This window comes from Panulirus ornatus, chromosome 12 (assembly GCF_036320965.1).
Source record: "Panulirus ornatus isolate Po-2019 chromosome 12, ASM3632096v1, whole genome shotgun sequence".
NCBI lineage: Eukaryota > Metazoa > Arthropoda > Malacostraca > Decapoda > Palinuridae > Panulirus > Panulirus ornatus.
Window position 1 is genome coordinate 68,881,857 of NC_092235.1, and position 15,387 is coordinate 68,897,243.

Here is a 15,387-nt window from a genome sequence, read left to right on the forward strand (position 1 = left end):
TTGAATATGTGCATTTGTATATATGTATATGCGCGTGTGTGGGCGTTTACGTATATATATGTGTATATATGTGGATGGGCCATTCTTCCTGTGTTTCCTGGCGCTATTTAAATTTCTAAAAAAGGTTTGGTCACATGGAGAGAATGAGTGAGGAAAGATTGACAAAGAGGATATATGTGTCAGAGGTGAAGGGAACGAGAAGCGGGAGACCAAATTGGAGGTGCAAGGATGGAGTGAAAAAGATTTTGAACGATCAGGGCCTGAACATTAGGGAGAGTGAAAGGCATGCAAGGAATAGAGTGAATTGGAATGATGTGGTATATTGGGGTATATTGTGGTATATTGTATTCCTGTGAAATGCCTTTCACAGCACAGTACTGTAATCCTATAACATCTTTGCAGCCTTTTTTCTGAACATGACAAAGAACCAGATTGTGTGTATATCACAAAGTGCCAGCATAGTGAATGAAGCTATGGTCACTTCATTATGAAAGCTGTTTAACTGTTGACCTAACAGAGATATAGTACACTCAGTGAACTATATCCTTTGTAGCTTAGTAAAGTTATTTTTTTTTCACTACAAGTGGTTAATTTATTAGTAACTAGTTTTCTGTTTTGAAACTGGTAAATGAGGGATTTTGTTGTGTGCTATGTTTTGGAGGTTTTAGTTATGGTAGTTTTTATTATTAGTGTTAATTTTAGATTGGGAGTTGTATTTTGTAGCTGTGTGTTGGGTTTGTGGTGTAAGGCCCAAGTGAACATGTGGCTGGGAGCTGGTGTGAAAGTCAAAAAAAACCCTGTGGCTGGTGCACTAGACTTGCAACTCATTTTGTGGTTACTTCCATGTGGTTATCTGTCGTAAGCTGAAGTGTTCTGTTCATGGGTTTAAGGTAAGACTTTTTAATGAGTAGAAAATTTTTATGACTGTCTTTGCACAGACAAATCACCATACTTCTGCTGAGTACATCAAACTTGAGTTCATTCAGTGTTTAGGTGGTATTCTGTAGTTTTGCATTCCAAATCTCAGAATTTATGTTTCATTGAAATAAAGTGTGTTTTGATTTAAAGAATACTGGTACATTGAATTCCCAGTCAATGATAGGAGGTGTCTTTTAGGTGGAAATTGTGATGATCTTTAGTGTAACCACACTGGGGAAAGGTATGTTTCAACAGTGTGATTACCTCACAGCCGTTGTACTAAAAAAGTATTTCTTTATATATAGATATGTATGACAGTTTCACCCTTTTCTCTGTATTGAGGGGTTCTGATTTTCTCCTTATGTATTCTATGGCTACGTTCATCTTGTAGGCATTGTGTGAAAATGTGCCAAGACTTGTTCACTGCAGCACCAATAGGGGATGCAGGTTAGGTTAACTACGTCCAGCTTTTATTTTCTATTTACTTTTTTTCTTGCTCTATATTTGTATTAGGAAACTTCTTTGTAAACAGAATACGAATCATCTGCAATATTTGATTACAGGATTTGTTTTTCTATGACCAGAAATTGGAAGCTAGTTACCAGTGTTTTTTTATGCAAGGTGAAAGTAATTCATATACTCATATGAAGAAAGTTAGAATGAAAAAATGAAAGTATTAAAAAAGAAAGAAGGATGTTTGGGTTGTGTTTCATGAGTCTTGATTCTAATTTGAGAGATGTAGCATAAACTTGATAATTTAATTCACTGTTACAGATGTGAACTTGTATTATTGCACATTATGTTCAGAGCTTTCTGTTATCATTATCATTTAGGGCAATTTAGGATTATCAGCATTTTCTTGTTAAACACTTTCTGTTTATCTTGTGGCTTTGCTTACAAGATTACGTATGCTCGGAGTGGAAAAGCAGTTGTACCTTAAGCACTAAGTGGATCTCTTGCCTTTAGAAATATTTAGGTGTGTTTAAAGACCAGACAGTCTTGCAGGTGTCTGAGGAATGGAAGGGTTGACTGGAGAGGATTGTCGTATCAGTCAGCATGCTGGTAGAAGGAACAGGGGAAGGGATATCCAGGCTAATATAGGCAGTGGTATGAAGGAAAGGTAAAGGTATGACATCCTCTTAGGACACATTTCTTGTCCTATTTGTAACTACATCTTTTCAGATGCAAGTTAAACATCTCATAAATTTGCATGGATATTTTTTAAGGAGAATTGCTTAGAAGGACTTGGTTAAAGGATATTCAGACTAATAAGAAAATTTGTTAGAGAAACCACAGGATTTTAGTTAAGACAAACCATTGAGAAGTTTAGAGGGTGATTTCATCTGTCTGAGAGATGGAAAGAGGACTGGAGAAAGAGGTAATGGCAGAGTCAAGAGGATATTAGTTTGTGAACATAATGAAAAGAAGACCAGACTAGTTAGGAAGATGTTGTAGGGATCAAAGGAAGGTTGACCTGTGGTTGGAAGAAAGGCTGTAGAAGCACACTAATTTAGAAACATGCCAAATCTGTAGTGAGAGGGGGCAAGAGGACTAATCAGGAGGATAGGAAGACCAAAGAATAGTACAGAAGACTCATTGAAAGCATTTGAAGAGGACCTGTTGAAGGGATATCTTGATCAGATATGAGGGTAAAATGAAGTTTAAGGGAAGTATTGATAGCAATAAGTCTGATTGCCCATAACCAGGTTATCTGTAGTCATAATCTTTAATTGGGGTAGACACAAGTAAAACAGAAGTTACCTACCCTCCCATCTCTTCCTCTTGTCTTCCTGCCGTCAGGAAAGAATGGGGAAAGTGTAATAGCTTGGAAATTTTATTGGGAAGTGGTCATGGGAAAAGCTCCCAATTCTATAGAAAATGGACTTTGCAAGGATTGAGTCTTGAGAGAGAAAAGTAGTTACATTATTTTGCAAGTACTGACTTTATAAAAGGAATTTCATAAAGCAGAACTATTTCATGATAACAGATGTAATTGAAATATTTGTGTAACATTAAATTATAAAGGATGGAACAGAAGAAGGAGACAAGTAGGGAGTGCTCATCCTTCTCGAAGGCTCACGCTTGGGTGTCTAAATGTGTGTGGATGTAACCAAGATGACAAGAGAGGAGCGATATGAAGTATGTTTGAGGAAAGAAATCTGGATATTCTTTCTCTGTGAGGAACAAAGCTTAAGGATAAAGGGGAAGAATGGCATCTTATGTAATATCAACCCACGGGGGTCTGACTAAGACCCTTTGTGACCCGTGTAATCATTTTGCGCTACCTCTCACAGAATGAGCATGGGGTGCACAATGAATTTGCGGGGGACACCAGCACAAATCAATAAGAGCTGAGGAAGGATTAGCATTACTCCATAAGCAGTAGTTGCGGAGTATGTGAAAGAGTGCGAGGAAGTGAATTCTAGACTGATGTGGGTAAAATTGGAAGTGGTCTGCGGCAGGGGTATGTGATATAACCATGGTTATTTGTTCATGTATAAGGTATTCAGGTAAGTAAATGCGAGTTTTGGAGAGAGGGGCGAGTGTGCAGTATGTAGGGGATGAGAGGACCTGGGTAGTGAGTCAGTTGTTTGCTGATGATGCATCACTGGTAGCAGATTCGAGTGTGAAGCTGCAGAATTTGGTGACTGGTTTTAGATGCTTGTGTGAGGACATGATGTGGTTTGAGGTGGTTTGATCGAGTAAGTAATGAAAGAGATGTGTGGTAATAAAAAGTGGTTGAGAGAGCTGAAGAGGGTGTTTTGTAATGGTTTGGTCATATGGAGAGAACGAGTGAGGAAATGTTGACAAAGAGGATATATGTGTCAGATCTGAGTGGAGGGAACAAGGAGAACGGAGGGACCAAATTGAAGATTGAAGGATGGAATGAGAGATTTTGAGTTGTCAGGGCCTGAACATGCAGAAGAGTGAAAGGCGTACATGGGATGGAGTGAATTGGAACGATTTGGTATACAGGGGTCGACGTGCAGTCATTGTTGTTGGGTTTTGCGGCCATCGACCTATGAGGAATGTCATTAGGCATGTCCTGTCAATGGACAGAACCAGGGCATATGAAGCGTTCGGGGTAAACCATGGAAGTTTCTTTGGTGTCTGGTTGTGGACATGGAGCTGTGGTTTCGGTGCATTACACATGGCAGTTAGAGAATGGGTGTGAGTGGATGCGGCGTTTCTTCATCTGTTCCTGGCGCTACCTCGCTACTGTGAGGACAGCGATCAAGTTTATACATTTACAGAAGTGTATCATATATTTTCGTGCATGTACTATACATGTACTGCGTCTGATGGGAGGAGGACGAGGGAAGATGACAACCGCATCAGTTGTGAGGGGTGCGAGGAGAGCAGGAGGATGGGGAGATCAGGCCATACAGGAGACTGGGAGGTAGACTGGGCCAGTTAGGATGGTGTTTGGAGGATTGAATATAAGAACGACCGGATTGAATTGGAGGGTGGTAGGAAGATACAGATGTAGGGAAGACGAAAGCAGATAGGAGGGTGTTATGTGGACGAGGGGAAGGAACGACCAGAGCATTTATGAGAGTGGGTGAAGGGGCAACCATACCGGTTAAGAAGATGGTAGAGTGGAGGACCAGAGGAAGAGGCTACCAGGAAATTGATGAGGCATCAGCATCAGAATGAGCATGGGAGTGGTGTGCTGTGAGCACCCCCCCCCCCCCCCAACACACACACACAAACACACACACACACACACACACTTTCCTCCTTTTTTTTGCCATGTTAAATTGACAAAAAAATTTTTTGGCTGTGGATAGGCGATTAGTAACTGTAAATGAATGATTAAGTCGTTGGAGCAAAAAGTAGTTTAGAATTGGAAACTGTAGTGTTATTTTTTAAGTCGACGGAGTCCAATTTTTTTTTGTGCAAGTTGAATTTGTTATGCATAGCTGGTTGCTGTGTCCAGTTTAGCATGATTGGTCAACTTATCTTGAGGTTACGGTTGAAGACAAAACCCTTCCGCTTCTTTCATTAAATTTGTTGTTGGCAAAGTTGTAAATGCAGAAAGAATGACCACATTGCCCTCATGATATTAAACATTAGTTGACGGGAGTAATGTAGCTTGGTTCTGAGTCTTTGGCGTTCGGAACTGCGGAATATATCAATGCGTTAAGAGTATTTGAGAGTATTATGCAATAGAATTGTTTCAGAGTGAAGATTCAAACAGTAATTTGATGTAACGTTGAAAGTAGTGTTTAATGTTCAGTGAATAAGATATTAAGAACAATGTGAAGTAAGTGACGGTGGTAGTGGCGGAGATATATCTGCGTTTGCAGTTCAGTCCTGTAAGATATGCTGAATCCAACCCAGCGAACCCTTTACTTGCACGCCAGACGTATGGCCGAAGGGCTGTTGATCAGTAAAATTATGGATTGTCATTCACAGATAACATGTCCAAATGTGCTTTCGTCATGCAGCTATTATATATCCACAGATATATTTGTATAAGTAAATTGTATAGAATTGAATGTGGAGAGATGTACTGCTTCTCTTTTGGGCGGGGCAGTTCAGACGCCTCGCCATGCTAGGGGATCATTGCCAGACTCCGCTAAATATCTGTTACATGGCTTCGTTTTGCATATATCGGCATAGATGGAATACCTTCGTATGCGATATCTGGAATTGAGCTATGAGTTGTAGGTTGGAAGTTACCGATCGATGATATTGCTTCGATAGTGATGATGGTATTTGGCGGGAATTGACCATGGCGCGGTATGGTGACCGTGGTGGTGTCGTCGGCGGCGGCAGCGGCAGCGGCAGACGGCGGTGCTAGGGACGTCCATCCAGGGTCGGGGCCAGTGTTGAGTCAGACGTGGTGGAACGCATGTTAGTACCGTCCTTCGTGGTGGCGTGAGCACCACACTTCCACTGCCATTCTTCTCATATATGAGGATATTTAAGGTGTGAGGCGTTCCGCGTGTGGTGCCAGGCATTTTGGTGTAGTTTCATATCCCATTTCGGGTGTGTTGTGAGAGTGAGGGTTGATCCCGTGCCATCACCAAGTTTACCGCCGTTGCGTCCACCCACGCCTGGACACACTGACTGGAAGCCCGACCGTTTGCGACTGGAAACTATAAGGTATGAAGAATGTTCCTGTTTTGCTTCGTTATGCAAACTTTAGTTCTAAAAAGTTTCAAATTCGCTTACTTTTTCTGTATTTTTGTTTAAATTTTATTTATAATGCATTATGGAGTGTTATCATGCAGAAATCTGCAACAGCCGCCGTGAAAGCAAGATCGCGAAGTCGACTGACACGTTGAGGGCGAATTGTGACAGCAGCCAGCCAGTCAGTCGTACAGGCGGCCTGAAGCTCGCACATATAACGCTCAGCTTTAAGAGCTTAATTTGGGTTTGAATGCAATTTTTTCTGCACCAAGTGTGTGGGATTATGTTTGATAATTTTTGGTTCTGGTTTGCCTTTCTTTGCTCTAGGGATGAGCCATAGTAATGTTCATCATTTGAAAAACATGTTCTTTCGTTGTCACTCATGCTAACATCTAAAAATTTCTCCATTTTGAACACCAGACACATGAGACGAGAACTGGTAAGTTGATCTCGAAAACATCAAGAAAATGGTAAACTAGATTATCGAAGCAAGAACAGCATTTTATGTTGGTACTGAAGGTGTGTTGGTTAAAGGGTATTTAATAACACCAGTCCCTGGAAATAGAGAAGTCTAGATCCCGAAAACTTGGAAGTAGAAAATGTTAAATTGATAATGGAATACAGATGGAGTGTTGTGAGGGAGAAAAAGATGGGAGTGGTCTGAAGCATATAGTTATGTTGCGAGGGTGACTATAGTGGTGCAAGGGAAAGCAAAGATGTGGTAGTGCGGGAAAGTGTATAGATTGAGAAGTATGAGAAAGATTATAGATGGCGTAGTATAGATAATATGATGGGTGTGAAAGAATATGGATGGAGTGTTGAGGAAGAACGTGTGATAGTTTGAGGAGTACAGATAGAGAACGCATTGAGTGTTGGGAAGGAGAATGAATAGGCGGAGTAGTGCGAGTGAGAATGTAGATGGGATATTGCTAGGAAGATATTAAATGGAGTAATGCAGGGGAAGCAGTGGGAGCCGGCGGCGTGGGCCTTGCGGTAAGAACTGGGTGTGGCCAGGCGGGTGCTGGCAGGAACTGGTTCCTCTACTCCTCTCCCTTCCTCATGATCACCCTATAATTAGATTTTTTTTTTTGCTTAAAACCAAAATGGGAGAACTCGATAAATAAGCTCATAGAGATGATAATACTTTGCTTTATGTAACGTATTGTGGTGATGGGCAGCCCGTGCGTCGATTCTGCCGTTATTCTAGTGTATTACTTCTCTCGTTAAGGTCTTGGTTGTAATTGAGAATGAGTATCTTAAGCTAAGGTATCCGTTAAGATTATGTAAGAGGAAGCAGTTGGTCGTTGTGCACGCATCCTTAGAACCGAGATGTGACCGTCTGGGTCTTTGACACTTGCCGTGCGAGGACGGTGGGCGGGGCCTCCAGTGACGGACGGACCACTGGGTCTTTCTGCATATCCTGCTGCTCCGCCCACCACTTCCACGGAACCAAGACCCTCACACACATATCATTTTACCATTAGCCATCCCCGCTTGCTTAGAATACTATTGGGTCTTGTGTTGTCCCATTTGAGTCATCGTCTGTATTGGCGATTGTCAACTCTTAATCTTGCCTTCTACACCGGGCGTAAAGGACAGAATGAGCTGTGAAGAATGCATCCGCTTTTGTTGTGACTGAGATAAATGATGATAATAATAATGATAATAATTTGTTTAATTAACTAGCCTAAAGGCTGGAAGTGTTTAGATTATTCATCTACACGAGCAATGGAAAAACGGGTGTGAGACAGCCTCTCCATATGTGACGTTGTGCATAAGTAAGACGACATTTCATTGATATACCAGATTTGCTATTTGTGTTTGTAATTAGGCAAAGACGTGAGTCGCTGTTAGGTGAGACATTAGGATAGCTCGCTGATAACGACCTCGTTACCATAGGTCATTAATACACTGATAACTGTATGGCAATAGTTGAACAGCTTATCCTACTAGGGTAGTTGATGTATGTAGACAAATTAGGCGGCTTACGAAGGCATTCCCGGAATGTTAGAAAAATGAAGCTATGGTGGCGTGAAGCGTTGTGGGGATGGACGAGGGGAGAGAGGGGTGGGTGGAGGAGTGTGGTCATGAGGCAGGATGTGTTGGTCCGTGTCCGTGCTCTGCTTGAGCGGCGGAACTCTGCCATTTGTGCATGTCCGTTCCTGCACAGCCCATTGCCTTCCCTGACCTCTAGGGTGTTTTAAGTCAACGTTCTTTCAAGGATGGTGGCGGCGGGGCACCAGTTGTGTGGGAGATAACGCACCAGAAGGACATTAACAAACCACCCATAAACATCAGATGTGCACCATACATCTGTACACCCAGGGGTTACCTTGTTTCCACAGTTTACCTGCTACCTTTCCAATCACCCAATTTGATTAAAGAGGACTGGCATATGACTGGACTTAAGCTCTGCTTCAGCAAGTCAGCCACCCGGCCGTCTTAGGCTAGGGCAGATATTTCTGATTTTGAGGAAAGGATGTGTGTGTGTGTGTGTAATGGGGAGGGGGAAGGGGTTGGCTGCTGGGGAGGTTGTAGATAGGTAAGTGTGAGGTTGTTATACAGTGCTGGCAGAGGTGTGTTCCCATGAGTTGCTGCTTTTTCTTTCTTTGTGTGTGTGTGTGTGTGTGTGTGTGTGTGTGTGTGTGTGTTGGGGGGAGGGGGAGGGGGGTTGGACTGGTTGTGTCTCGCCGGACCATTGTAAGATATATATGATGATGCATTTACTGTTGTCAATTCACTAGTTTATATAAGTCGAACTATTTAAAGCAAAGGCCATCGCGAGCATTAGGGAGGTTCGTAAGATTTCCGTTTTATTCAGTTGTTTTTCCTCATGGACAGAGTTATCCCCTATAGTGGGTCCACTGGAAGAAATGAGAATAATTGGATATATGCGTCTCCTCAAAGCCTTAGATATTGCCCAGGGACTGGTGGAAACACGTGCATGTCTTGTATATGATGTTAGTGGGACCCACGGTCGTAGAAGTATGAGTTAGGTTAGATGTGGAGGGGATAGGTTAGTTGTGGTGGCGGAGGAGGAAGTGGATGGGTTAGATGTGGTGGAGGGAAGTGGGTGGGTTAGATGTGGTGGAGGGAAGTGGATGGGTTAGATGCGGTGGAAGGAAGTGGGTGGGTTAGATTTGGAGGGAAGCGGATGGGCTAGATGTGGTGGAGGATAGGGGGTAGGTTATATGTGGTGAAGGGAAGGGATGGGTCAAATTGGTAGAGGGAAGGCGTGGATTAGATGTGGCGAAGGGACGGGGGTGGGTTAGATGTGGCGAAGGGAAGGGGGTGTGGTGGGTTAGATGTGGCGAAGGGAAGGGGGTTTGGTGGGTTAGATGTGGCGAAGGGAAGGGGGTGTGGTGGGTTAGATGTGGTGGAGGGAGGAAAGGGGTCGGCGGCCGGTCGTTTTCCCTTCCTGTGAGTCAGCCGGCGGCTGGAGACAACTGGACCTGCCTGGCTGCCACACCCGCAGGTTTACCCCGTTAGTACCTCGTGGTTTACCCCATGAGGTGTTCTGTAGGAGGCACACTGGTGCTGGTGCTTGGGTGAATAACGTGGGGTTGTGCAGGTCTTTCAGTGCTAGCATGTGACGGCAGGATAAAGAGTCACAGTGAGATGTGGCAGACTGGCTGGCTCCTGACTGGCGTGGCTCACATAAATACCCCAGATTATGTTACTACAAACGCCAGGATCGATCAGCGATCGTCAGCAGCGAGGGTGCTGGACGGCTGGCTGCCGCTGGTGTGGGATTATACCCCGGCCATCGCACCTGACGCCACACACACCTGTAGTTATTGAACGCCCATTATGATTCTTTACATCTGCTACGAACTTTGGGTGTACCTTGGTGCTCGAGGACCGTACCGTTGTTCTTAAAGATCGTACCGTCGTGCTCATGGGGCGTCCCTGTGTACGGGAGGGCTTAAATTGACTGTGGGTTGTTGGGAGGACGATAGAAGCACAACATATATTGATGGACTGACCCTCTGATGATTAGCCAAGTGAAGGCTGGGTTATAGCTTCACACTGGCTTAACGCTGGTATGGTCAACATCCACCCCCCGGAGGAAGACACCCTCCTCCCGCTATTGCCACACTCGCTGTCATCACACATTCCCCGTGCTCCTTGTACACACCCCGCCTTTCTCCCTCATTCTTTCTCAGTACTTTCCCCATCCACGTACAGACTGTCACAGCCACATGTCCATCTCCCTACGCACAGACATGTCACCCACATGTTGCCGCTCCTTCTCACAGATTTCGTCACATTATATTCACAGACACACTTCATTCAGTTGTCACATGTGTGTAAACACCGTATCTGGTCACAGACACACACCGCGCTGAGCGATGATATGTCGTCCTCCCGCAGACACCCACACCCTAACCTTCCTCGACCCTCCACAGGACCTACCTGCTCTCCCTCCCCTTGAGACACAACCTCTCCCCTGGAGAGACATGCTGCCCATCCCCTGGAGACACGTACTACCCCTCCCCTGGAGACACACACTGCCCCTCCCCTGGAGACACGTACTACCCCTCCCCTGGAGACACACACTGCCCCTCCCCTGGAGACACGTGCTGCCCATCCCCAGGAGACACGTACTACCCCTCCCCTGGAGACATACTGCCCCTCCCCTGGAGACATACTGCCCCTCCCCTGGAGACACATGCTGACCATCCCCTGGAGACACGTACTACCCCTCCCCTGGAGACATACTGCCCCTCCCCTGGAGACACATGCTGACCATCCCCTGGAGACACATGCTGACCATCCCCTGGAGACACGTACTACCCCTCCCCTGGAGACACATACTGCCCCTCCTCTGGAGACACATTGGTGGGAATGACGTGGGAGTTTGTTGAAGCTTGTATGAGGGTCAGGAGTGGTGTGTGCTGGCCTGAGTGAAAGGTGGTGGGGAGGCTGGCCATTACAAGCAACAGCCGGGGATGTTATGGTCACCTTACCTTGACTGACCGCAGGACGTGTGCCAGAAATACACCACACGCTCAAGTAGTCTTATGAAAGTCTACACACACTCACACAACACCGTCTCCACCACCTCCACCTTAAGTCGTCCCTGCTGATATCATCACCTCCACCACACAACCACAGAGGTTATAGTAATGTTATGTTAGTAGCACAGTGATAGCAGGTGTGTTAAGTGCCCTGTGTTCAGATGATTGGCTATAGCAATGTAGGGGACCATAGCAATATAGAGGGCTATAGTATTGTAGAGGGCAATAGTGCTGTAGAGGGCTATAGTGCTGTAGGTGGTTCTCGTGCTGTAGAGGGCTATAGTACTGTAGGTCGTGCTGATGATCAGGTCACATGCCAGCGCTGGTGTCAACAGTATTTTCTGTCAGTGGACATATTGTAGTCCTCCCCTTACTGTCAAGTGAATGGAGGCATATTACTCTGATCCTTCCATGTGGCTGTGCTGGATGCTGCACCGCCGGTCTGGCTGTGGTGGTACTGTACCGCGGTTACGCTGGCTATGGTGGTATTGCACGACGGTCCTGGCTGTGGTGGTACTGTACCGCGGGTGTGTGTGTCTGTAAATAAGCGTGAGGCAGGCAGCGTCCCCGCTGCTGCGGCTGTGCTGGGTGGCAACGCCCGCACCGGGTCACCTGGAGCACAGGGCGGCTGAGTTCCTGCTATTGTCGGGGGAAGGGTGAGACCACTAGGGCGGGCGGGGCTGCTGGTGACTGACTATTGCCATGGTAGTAGGTACAAGTTGTTGAAGACACGTGACGCTCTTCATGTTCGTAGTGAGGTGCTCCTCCTCCTGCCAGGTAGGTTGAACACGTCACAGTTCCTGAGGGTATCGGCAGGAGACTGCTTGTGTGCACGGGGCCCGTCTGGCGTACAGACCACGTCGGACAACGTGTCTGCTGTTAATTTTAGGCATCACCCTTAATGTCTAGTACGGTCGGCACTCTTTTTGGCACTGGGGTAAAGGCAAGGAAGGTTTTATCGAGGTAACCCGGCGGTGGCGGCTCCGTGTCTCATATATAGCAGTGAAGGAAGGGTAGTGAGCGTCGTCTGGGGTTGTGTAAGGTGGTGGTGGGGGCAGCAGCTGCAACTGGCCACGTATGGCCACAGATTGAGGTAATCGCCATAAACCACCCACCTCACCTCTCGATGACTTCACCAACTTTCTCGACTCCATCGCCAGTCCAAGCGGGCCCTTGGGAATCTCCATAATTTTCTGTAGTGGCCAGCTTGTGGCAGGTGCAGTACCGACACACACCCTCATTTACACCCCATCTTACCCTTATTACCCCACCACTCCAGCAACTTCATTCATTTCCTCAGCGCCTTTCACTGCTGCCTCACTCCACACGCACGTCAGCCTGGACTCTGATGTCAGCTGGTGGTTAGTGATGATGATGGAACACAAAACCACACACACTAACTCTTTTGGAGGGATTTGTTAAACTTATGCCGTTATTACGTAGTTGTAAACTGCGGATTTAGAAATGCAGGAGAATTATACGTTCATCTTGACCCATCACTTAACCTCGTTTCTCGTACAATTATCTGTAGTATGTATTCTCTTCTGCTTAACATAGTTTTGCTGTGAACGTATTTCTTCTCATAGCTTTTGGCTACGCTTGCCTAGTGTACCGTTGGTCCTCTGGTTGATGTGTTCCGCTTTATCTCGCAGGATGGCTCTGTGTCAGGATCAGCAGACCATTGATGTGCCTCCCTGGTCATAACTTGTTAAGTGGGGAGATGGTTGCTCACCCTTCCATGTTGCTAAGCTCTTTACTTGGTACAGTTTTTGCGTCCAGCTGTTGGAGCATTGCTTGCAGGTTAGTCAAGTGGGTCGGTTAGCCAGAGTGGTCAAGCATAATATTGGTTTTCAGGTCTTAATATATGATAGTTGACGTTCTCTTGAACATTTCCCTCGCCATATACTGGAAGCCAGTTTGAAGGTCCAGTTCTCCAGTTTATTTTCTCTACTTCCTTTCCAGTTCTCCTGAATGTTGGGATCTTTCGACAGACTGGTTATTGTGCCGCTCTCACAGGAACCTCCCTGTAGTGTGTATCCCCTCCCAGCTGTTGGCCTACTGTGTCGCCTCATTTGTTGTTGGCCATTTTCCAAACCCATGACCCTCCAGCGGTGGGCCGTTCTTAACACAGGCTGGTGGTTGCGCCTGGCACCTCCTGAATGGCATGACCCGTTTATGTAATAGGTTGCTGGAGGGAGACTGGCGACTGGTGATGGAAACCTGGTGACGAGTTTTGACGGCAGGGAAGAGGGAGTAAAGGTTGAGGGGGATTCCTTGGCGATGATTGTCCGCATGTGACCCATGTTGATATGGGTTGTAGGTGTGGGTGGCATGCCGGCGGTGTTGCCCGGACCTGCTGTAGGGAATACTTGCTTCATTGGCCATCTTATCTCACGGCTGCTACACAGTTTGCCAACCTCACGTGGCAGTCGGCAATTCTGGTATAAATTTGAGGGTAAGAACTTGGTAGTGTTGATCTTGAGTAAAGAATTTTTTTTGTGAGTCTTGTTGCTGGACGTGTTCAGCTTCCCCTCGTCCCATGACCTGGCTGCGACACCCTCCTAGGCCTGACCCGTGCCCCTGGCTGGAGTGTAAGTAGTGGATCATCTCACGCGGCCAGGTGTGAGGGAGGCTTCCCGTACCGCTGCTCGCCACACAGTGGCCGCTTCTCATCATATCTCAGGACTGCAGTTGTGTGTGTTTCTATGCGTGACGCACACTGTATGATGTCATATAGCAGTATATTTACAGTCTAAGGGACGCCTATCACGTATCCTTCGTTCTATACTGTTACTGAAAATTGTTGGTCTTATTTTTTGAAGAAGTTAGTGGCACAGTAGTGGCGTGTGTTGACTCTGCTGGAGGTTATGTGCTAACCCTCATGTGTTTTACATATACATACATGGTTGAGCTGGCGTCATGATGAAGCTTGGTGGATTATTTCCCAGCTTGTCCCTGCGGAAGTTTATGCTGTATTACAGCTTCAGATATTCACTTAGTATACTCATGCTTTTTTGTTCATGGGTTTAACAGTCATATGTATTGCGACTGACTTAACAGCCTGCTGGATTGCAGCTTGGGTAGAGGCTGAGGTGTAGAGTATGTATACCAATGAGACTGAGGTGTAGAGTGTATATATACCAATACACTATACATGGCTTAGTCAGGTATAGAGCTTGCCTGAGGATATACAACTCAGGTAACTTGTTGGTTGGTTCCGGTGTGGTTGCCACTCGTGACAGTGGTGGTCTGTATACAGTTGGTATTAAGACACACCTCGTACAGTACAGTGTATGTGGAGGCAAGTGGCCGCCACCGCTGGCCTCACCCATCTAAACAAACTTCTTTCAAGAGCTAAACTGACCCTGGACGAGGATGCTGCCGAGTATTTGGGTCGCTGTTCATGCACGTTTGACGTTACCAACAGGAACATTCCAGTGTATCTCTGGTTACTGTAGGGATGGGTTGGATATACGCCAGGCCTTATCCTGGCACCGGTCGTGGAAACTGGCACGGGTCCTGTGTTTCCACGACCCATATTCATAGATGCTCAAGTAATGTGTGAGTCGGGATAGACTCCAGTTGAAGTACAGGGCATTGGTAGCCGGCTGAGTGAGAACACGGGTATGGTTGAGGTGGTGAGAGGAACACGTTGTGTGGTATGCTGCTGCAGGATCACGGGGTGTGTGGCCACCCACACCACACGATGGGGAGAGTGGTAACGGTGGTCGGTAGCAAGACGCCCTATACTAGAGCACCTTAGGCAACCAGTGGTGGTGATTCTCGTGCCAGTTGCAGGAAACGTGAATGAGGAATACAGTGGGTCCTAGGCGAGTGATGGTGTACTGGGTGGTAGTGGTGGTGGTGGTGTGGGCCGAGTATGCGGGCACTGGGAGGAGAGGGAACATTAAGATGTTGGGCGTGTCACTGGTTATCATATTCTGGGTGCGTTATGGCGGCTCTTGCCACCCGACGCGACGCACCACTGTCGGCTCTCCTGACGTGGCCACTGGCTGACGCTGTCGACTCCCCTCGCCAGCCAGCTGACGCTCGTCCTCATCACGTGTATCCCTGGTGTCGGTTAAGATGTTACTCATGGGTTTGTGGAATATCTTGATCACACACATATGACTCATGTGTCAGTATAGAATCAGCTTACTGCTGCAGGAGGGTCTTCTGTGTGACTCATGTGTTAGTATAGACTCTTCTTACTGCTGCAGGAGAGTCCTGTCCTTTTTTTTTTTTGTTAGCTGAGATTACACGAGCAACTACTAATATATATATATATATATATATATATATATATATA

At 46.2% G+C, this 15,387-nt stretch overlaps 1 protein-coding gene across 31 annotated transcripts in view; it reads left to right on the top strand.

The window, feature by feature from the left end:
* hts (adducin 1-like protein hts) overlaps positions 1-15,387 on the top strand; it is a 250,350-nt gene that overhangs the window by 5,482 nt on the left and 229,481 nt on the right. For 23 of the 31 annotated variants that reach the window (XR_011713492.1, XR_011713495.1, XR_011713494.1 and 20 more), the window contains exon 1: positions 5,750-6,030. The exons of 5 other annotated variants lie outside the window; for them this stretch is intronic. The gene's annotated coding sequence lies outside the window, so the exon portion shown is untranslated. Of the gene's footprint in view, positions 1-5,733; positions 6,031-15,387 lie in introns of those variants that run through there. 3 more of the 31 variants (XR_011713506.1, XR_011713511.1, XR_011713519.1) reach the window with 1 other exon arrangement.